Source organism: Lagenorhynchus albirostris, chromosome 3 (genome assembly GCF_949774975.1).
Source record: "Lagenorhynchus albirostris chromosome 3, mLagAlb1.1, whole genome shotgun sequence".
In the NCBI taxonomy this organism is placed as follows: domain Eukaryota; kingdom Metazoa; phylum Chordata; class Mammalia; order Artiodactyla; family Delphinidae; genus Lagenorhynchus; species Lagenorhynchus albirostris.
The window spans coordinates 22,465,352-22,474,320 of record NC_083097.1 but is presented as its reverse complement, the minus strand read 5'-3'; the positions used below and the strand labels follow the sequence as shown (position 1 = coordinate 22,474,320).

Sequence of the window (8,969 nt, the reverse complement as noted above, 5' to 3'; positions counted from 1 at the left end):
TAATAAAGAATTGGTCATTGTATGTTTGGTATGTAGATGAATAAGCAGAGCTGACTTTATTTTTGCTATTGTTGTTTCCATTATTGTTGTTTTGCTGTGTTATTTTGACAAATTTGTACCTAAAACAAAATAAATTCTTATTTTTCAGGGAAAGCAAAAATGAATTGGTAATGGCCTTCCTTCCTAGGTAGGAAGAAAAAGTAGATACTTAGAGATTTCTGTATGAATTAAAGAACTGTAACAAATTTTGATATAAAACTTTTGATTGTAACTCTCTTTTGATACAGAGTTTTATTTTTATTGAGTCCAGGTAGTATTTCTGATAAAGTTTTTTCAACAAATTAGAATAATTTCACTTTAGTTTTAAAATATTGTATGTCTTTTAATTCATTGTATTGTCATTTAGTTATGCTAACACATTACTTTAGTTGATACATTATATACATATACATATGTAATGAAGCAAAAGTAAACATTTTAATTGGATTTTATCTATTATAACCATAGTTACAGATTTGCACATGTCTAAACACACATACAATACACACATACACACACACACACACATAGCCCCCAGCACATTAAGATTAAACAGCATATTAAGACTAAAACAAAGGTAATCAATAGTAAAAAATAATTTAAATACAAATTGAGGTCACAATGCAAACCTAAAAGTCAGATAAAATCATCTCTACTTGCCTTGGTTTATCTTGCTTTCCAACAATAAATTCAAAAGAAATAACAAATTGTCTTTCTAAAATAAAGTTTAACGTTAATGAATTTATTCACGCAAGTAGAGTAATTTATACCAAATTATTACATGGAGAACCACAAAAAGTAAATTTAAAATCTGTATTTGTTTCTATAAAATGACCAAGATTTTTGTGCTCAAAAACAGTTTAGTTTAATAATTATATTATTCTGTTAGTGCTCAAAACATTTGGCATACTCCTGGTTTATTTATACCAAAAATTTCTTATTTAAAAAATACTTGCTAATTATCAATTTTGCTTTTTTAAATTTATTTTCAGAATCTGCCAGGAACTGTTTCTTGCCTTTAGTACTGATTTTTGTTCATATCTTGTGTCTTCTCACAATCCTTCTTGATTTTGCTTATGATAAATTAAATCCCTAGATTAAGAATAATTAAATATTTATTGACTACTCAATCCAGTCTCGACAGAGTAAGCCCACTAACAGCCCATCTGTATTGCTGGTCACAACTACAATCTCTGGAAAAAATTTAAATAACACCCTGAGAACTTGTAAAAGTAAGGAAAAACCAGCAAAAAGGAATGGGAATGAAAACTCGAAGGAGTAATTCATACAGAGGTGAGCTATGAGGCTTTGTTTGTTTGTTTTGGTCTTTGGTTTTGTTTTGTTACTTCTTTGCCCAGCACCCTCCAGTGAGATCCTAGCAGAGTTTTGTTGCACAGGAAAAATTCCAAGAGAAACAATTATTTTGGCCAAAGAACTAAGAAAAGTGTCCCTGTGCTCTGTACAGTTTAGGGAGAATCTCCTTTTTTTTTCTTTTAAACTTAAATCATGTTTGGGTTTCCTGGAATCGTCACCAGTTTATACAAAGATAGACTCCTTCACTTTTTGAAAGGAAGCAGAGAAAAAGTAATTATGTTTCCTTGGCATTCTCCAAATTTAATTACATTTTTTAAATGTAAGAAAAATTATCAGTATATCTAAATGATTTCAATTTTTAGGAATATAGTCATGTTCATGTACAAGGAAAAATACAAGGAGTTTGTTTGGGTGTCTGCAAAGCTTACTACTAATAGAAAATTGTCTCATTAGCTGAAACCACTAAACCTTATAACGGTACTGATTCTGACCCCACAAGCTTCTGAAGATAATGACTTCTCTTTCAACTGAGACATCTTATTCACATTATCCTTTCATTGACAAAATTTAACCTGAAACCAAACATGGGATGGGGTTCCGGGCAATGCAGTTTGCTGCTTTAGATGATTATGAGTCTATATTTTAATTTACTTAAATGAGAGTAATATAGCATATCAATACTAGTGAAAGCCCTGTCACCAGAGATTATTTCCTATTAGCTGGAATTTACCATGGATGAGCTGATGACTTTCTTAATAATTTAAGGCAATTCAATTTTTAGGGTATTTTTATCCTTTGAAAATATGTATTACACCAAAAATCAAACAGTTTTGCAACAATTTCATAAAATTGGTGGGCTATGGATATGATTAAATAGAAACAAGCTATTTTTTCCCAGAAAGGTTATTTATTAACTCTTCTGTACTTTACTTCATTTAAACCACAATTATAATTTTAATAATTATACAGTTACTCAAAAGTAAATTATAATTTGAGAATTCAGGAACTGTAATTATCACTGAAATATGCACATACAGATTATATTACATTATATATGTATCTCCTCTAAAATTCATAAACATATATTATATATAAAAATTATATGTGTAAACTTATGTATTATATATATATGTATTTTTATATTTCTCCAAATTCAATGCTCACGTATTATTGATAAGCTTCCATAATAATTTCTTTTTTCTTTTCATTTAAATTATAATAAATTATAATTATATTTTATTTAAATTATAAATTAAATTAACTTTATATAAATTTATGTAAATTATATGTAATTTATTAAAATTATATTAAATTGAATTATTTAAATCATAATATAAAATTAATTTTATTTAAATTATAATTAAATTATTGTTTAAATACTAAACTACATATTCTTAATTTTCTTTTATTTGCACTATATATATAATACTTTGATCTCTCTAAATACTTATAGAAGTATCAAAATTTTTGAGGTCAAAAATAGTATTCAGTATTCTATTATTAACATACTCTAGTGTAACTAAACATTTGTTGGATAGGCATTGGGGTTGATTTATTCTTTTTTTATATGTTGCAAAGTACATATTGACAAGTACATCTGTTTATATTTGGCTAAATTTACAGAATATTGATAAATAAAACTCTTCATTGGATGGAGCCTCAAATGCAGAATTACAAAATTTAAATGTGAACACATTCCCAATATAATTTACCTTATACTCTATGAGTGGAGAAACTAAGGATCTGGAAGAATATGACTTCTCAAAAACACAACAAAAAATAAAAATAAGAGCTAACACTTTTATTGTACTTACTCAATGACTAATATTCTCCAAGTGTTTACTACTTCTTTACATATATTAACTCAATGAATCCTCACAAAGACAGGCATGCTATTATAAACCTCAATTGCAGTGGACAAAACTGAGGGACAGAGTAGAAAACCGAGCGGTAGTTATGGTAGCATTAGTAACAGCCACAGTTGTGTTAACAACTAACAATTATACAGTGCTTACCATGTGCCAGGCATTGTTTTAATAAATTTATTCAGTTACCCAATGAAATAAAAATGATTATCATGATTATTTTACAAGGAAATAACTGAGGCTCCAGCCTATACATGCTTTTATAAGATATCTACTAGGATATGGATCAATTATTATATATTACTCACATCATCAGCATTACTATCCAGAGAAGACATATATTTACCCCTTCATTTAACGAATATTTCCTAAGCAACTATTGTGCATGTAACCATTGTTGCTTGGGGCTTTTTTGAACCCCTTTCTCTTTATTCTATATAAAAAGGTCTATAAGAAGGTGTATTAAAGTTTTATAACAGTTTAATTATTTCCATGCAGATTATATCCAAGTGTACAAATCCACATATTTTTTAAATTACCCACATTACTTAATTTTATTTATTGATATTCATATTATTATGCATAGTGTTGTGCATGTGTACATGCAGTTTACTATATAATATAAAAATCATGACTATTTATTAACATCATTGCTTTGGATTTTTTATTTTTTGGCCACGTAGCATGTGGGATCTTAGTTCCCTGACCAGGGATCAAACCTGTGCCCCCTGCAGTGAAAGTGCAGTCTTAACCACTGGAACACCAGGGAAGTCCCTTGGATTCTTTGAAATACATAAGGCTATGAGAGACATATTTTGCTCATTTCAGTGCCTTCCTTTTTATCAGTCTTTATAGGAACTCCTTGTGGAGATATGTACAATATACTTTAATTAGATTCTAATTCACTAATTTATTCTAGAAAAGAGGAAAAATCAGCTGGATTCTCTATGTTACGTGAACATTAGAATATTTTTATTGCTAGCTAAAATCAAACTAAGGAAAATTCACAGTATGATGAATTTTGTTGACCTCAAAGGAAATTCTCTCACATAAGATTAGGTTTTCTTTAAAGCAAATGCTAAATAAGTGTTGAAGAAATAAAGTTATTTGAGGAGAAAAAGTTAGTCTCCAAAGTATTTATGACATGAAAATGTGATAAAACAATGTCAGATTGATGTGAAAAAGAGGGTTTAGGCGTACACAGAAAGTACCTTCCACCATATGCTTGTGTAATGAAGCCAAAAAAATCATTCAAATTGTTTTAGCTATAAGGAAGGCATTGTATTTAAAGTATGTATTCCTTATTTCAATTGAAAGAATTCAATAAACTATTTTAGATATTACTATTTACCAAACACTGTGACGGTAACTTGGTGTATAAAATTATATCTATTTAAAATGTTTATATCTCTATAAAAATATAATTATATGAAAAAGCATGAGATAATTTCAACACTGTTGTATAAATTTTAAGAAAGTAAAGGTAATAAAGTAGCTAAAGGAGAAGTAATTCATCCAACTTATTGCATTGCAGTAACATAGGTAGATGTTTGTCATATGCCATTCATTTAGATGAACTACCTATATTCCTTTTCTTGTTTAATCCTCCATGGGAATCAACATGTGAATCAATTACTATCACTATAATTACTGCTATTCTGCTATATCCTTATTTTGTAATGAGGAATATCAGGATTAGAAAGGTTTGATATCTTTTCCATTGTTCCACAGCTTGTGGATGGTGGAGCAGAGATTATAAACCACAGTCATTTAACCACAGAATTTACAGAGATGACACGTGATCCAAATCTGAAGTGTGATTTATAATTACTTAGAGTGGAGAGTGGTAGAGCTGTGGATCGTGTTTGCTGTGTTGATGGTGATGCTGATGCTATGGTGTGTGGGGGGTTGTGTAATTGGGGGCAGTAAAAAAACAAATCACATAACAGAATAAAATAGAAAGTCATTTCAGGAAGTGTGTAAAGACATAAATTACCACAACATGTTCAGGAAAGTAAACATATTTTTTATTTGAACATGAAGGTATTGTAAGAAGATCAAGTTAGAAAGTTGGGTAGTCAGAAAGTAAAATAGGCAATTGTGAGTTAATCAGATCAGAGAAGCCGCTGTATAAATGCTATGAAGCTTGATATTTTCCTGAAGAATATTAGGAAATAACTGAAGTGCTTGAAGAAAAGTGGTGGAGCAGTCATATTTGTGTTACAGCTCATTCTTCCATATGAAAAACAGATATTTTATTCAGTTTACTGAGATAAAATTTACACACATTAAAATGCACGTATATACTGAATATACTGAATGTATATACTTGCATAACTAACTCCATCACCCCAAATGTTCCTTCATGCCTGTTAGCAATCAAACTCACCCATCTTCAGCCTCAAATAACCAATGATTTACAGTAGCCAAAACTTGGAAGCAACCCAAATATCCATCAACGGGAGACTGGATAAACAGATGGAAGTATACTTATGCAATGATTTTTTTTTTAGCAATGACAAAGGATCAACCATGATGCATGCAGCAACACAGAAAAATCTCAAGAACATTATGTTGCATGAAAGAAGCCAGGCACAAGAAAACACGTTTACATTAAATTCCCAAACAGCAAAACTAATTATAGAAAACATCACGCATGCAGGACTGCTTAAGGTAAGATTTTTTTGATGGCTTGATAAGAAAACCCTTAATTATGGAGGTAATGATAGTTTTTTTGATAAATAGATTTGGGATATTAAATTTCCTGCACTTGTATATTACAGCTAAAACTTTTTAAAAAAACATTATTTTGGAAATCAAGATACCTGAAATTCAGATTTAAGTTACAGTTCTATTATGTATTAGCTATAAACTCTTTAGAAAGTTATGGTGTCTTACTGAGATTCAAAATCCTATAACCAGCATTTGACATAACTTTTCTCATTGGGCTTTGGTAATTATGAAAAGGCATGATACATATTAAAGTGCTTAATGGAGTATCTGGCTCATAGTAAACTAATTTCAAGTGAGGAGTAGATAGATATCAATACTGTTATCCTATCAGTGCTGTTATCCTATAAAAAAAAATTTTTTTTTTCCTTACCTTTTACAAAAGCTGAGGAAACATCCGCTCAGTCTTTAGGGTCCTTGAGAACTGGTGACCCTTCCCCTCCTCAGTCTCTGCCTGGCCGGGTGCTGAGATGGCTTGGGGGGGGCGGGGCAGGGTGGGTCACTGGTGCTTCTGCTTGAAGGATGAGATCAGGCAAGGGGGCAGGTCAGCGGGCACCTTGTGGCCCTTGAGCTTGACTTTGGCGAGGTGTTTGCCCAGGACAAATACCTCATCTCCCAGCAGCCCGTCCTGGTCTACATCGGCCAGCTTCCAGACCTCCCCCGGCACCGTACGGGGCAGCACGGACTTCACCATCTCCTACTTGGCACTGGCACGCATGATCTGACAGCTGAAAGGTGACAGTACGTAGATCTCGTTGCAGGTGGGCTTCTGCTTGTCCACCACCCACTCAACGTCATCAGTGTCCTCACCGGGCCCCTCACCATAGTCATGCCCCAAGCGCCTATTCTGGAGCCATACAAGGCACGGCCCTTCACAGCCTGGCCCGGCACACCATGCCATCATCCGGGCCGTGTCACTGACCAGCATATCGTCCACCATGTCCAGCAGTTTGGGCTTCAAGGCCTGGAACTTCAACACAATGCATCTCTTGTCCTATGGGCCTTGATGACCTCTGAGAACTCTTTGGAGATACCCACTTCAGAAGCGTCAAAGGGCAGGATGATGCGGTCCACACGCTTGGTGAACCACTCCAGGCCCTCCACAAGGTCATAACCTCTCCTGAGGTGCCTTCTTTCCAGACAGAATCCCGGGAGGGCCGAGGGTGTGTATGCTGTCCAACACTGGGCTAGGCAGCTGGGCACGCATGAACCTGTTGGGGAATCTGTACCGAAGATGCTGAGCTTGTGGAAGTGGTGCCACAGAGGTCACAACGAGCAGGTGTCGCCGGGCACCACATCCTCGGCGAGGCTGTGTTTGGTGGCGAAAAAGGAGTCAGTGGTGTGCTCGGCCCTATACGCATTCCCAGGAAGCCCTTCTTCATCAGACGCCTCCTGAAGGTGGTTTTGCGCATACTGTACAGGCCTACGAGGAGTAGCTTGGGCTACGGTCAGAGTCAGAGTCAGAGTCCTCCGGCGGCAGGGAGTGGAACTCGTGAGAGCCTTACTGCTCCTCCAGGGCAGCAGCTTCCGGGGGATTCAGTGACCGCAGCCCCTCGGCCACCATTTGGAAGCGCTCTGGCTCCTTCTTGTGGCGAGTGTTCTTGTCAAGCCAGCTGAACGTGCTGCCAGAGATGCGGCTGGCTGCGGCTGGTCAGACGACTGGCTGAGAGCCGGAAGCGGGCAGAGAGCCAAGGCGGGCCGGCGGCGGGCCGGCGTGCACTGCGCGTGCGCACCGCAGGCTCGGTTGTAGGCGCCTCTCTTCCGCGGATAATCTGCTGAGGTTGAGGAGATTTTAAATAGGGGATTGGAGGATTTACCTTAAAAGAACAAGGTAAATGCATCTGTCTGATCTTGTGACATCTACCATTTTGGAGCACACTGTGTGTTGCCAGGGGGAGGTATCTCTACTTTCGCTAACTTAGAGAGCACGAGTTAGGTGTTTTTATTGAGAAGATCAAGACCAAAGAAGACGTGACTAAATGTTCATAGACTCAATTTATGGGAATGTTATTCAAAATGTAAGAATATAACTAGGTGAAATTAGCCTTAAGAGCCAGTTAGAAAATAAGAAAACACACTTGTATATATGAGACAATTCATAATTTACTGCATTTATTTCTTAATTTATCATACTTTACCCATTGATGTTTAATAGACAAGGTTTGGTAATTTACTATCTCAAAGTATTTCTTTTTAAAAAGGAACTTGTAATAATGTATTAGCCCAGACTCAGACCAAAAAGTGCCTTTACTGCCCTATCAGATGGTCTGTGTTGGGACACACATTACATGGAAACTTGAAGATGCTCAATTTTAGTTAATGTTGGACTGTTTCACAGCAAAAGATCAAATAGTTTGTTTCCTTATACTTCCAACTAAATTATTCTGTTCTGAAAGAAACTAATCAAGTAGAATCAACTACTTATGTCTCGCTCTCATTTATGAAATTCTTTTGTTTTCCTATCGTGGAATAGAGTAAAAGCTATGAAGTCATAGGTGTTTAATTTTAATATACATTAAAGTTTTATAGCACATGATGGGATTCTTCTTGTGTATTTTTGCATTTCCCAGAAATGACTCAGTGGTATTATTTTTAGTGTGCCCATAAATATCTAATGAACATTCAATGAAACATTAAGAGAAAAAGTATTTCCCACTGCCCCAATAGCTTTTCATCAAAAAATAATGAAAGGAAAACTTGACGGGCCAATGTGAGTTTGATACAAAATTGGAATGCAAAACATGCTGTCATTCACATGAAAAATAATAATTAATGTGAAATGCCACACTACATGACAATTTGCATTAACCCTATGCATAAATAAGACTATTGCTCTGAAAGCCCTGAAATGACATTTATGTTTTGTTAAAGGTGAATATATTCTGAATCAACTCTCAGAACATGAAGAATTATCTCTGATCAAAGTTGTGCCATGGAACTTTGTTTAATGATAGAAATGTTCTGCAATTCTGGATTATCTGACATGGTAGTTACTAGCCACAGGTAGCTGTTAAGCACTTG

At 34.7% G+C, this 8,969-nt stretch overlaps 1 pseudogene; it reads right to left on the bottom strand.

The window, feature by feature from the left end:
- Nucleotides 1–6,447: 6,447 nt before the first annotated feature.
- On the bottom strand, nt 6,448–8,090 carry LOC132518275 (EH domain-containing protein 1-like; annotated as a pseudogene).
- Between the last annotated feature and the right edge of the window lie 879 nt (nt 8,091–8,969).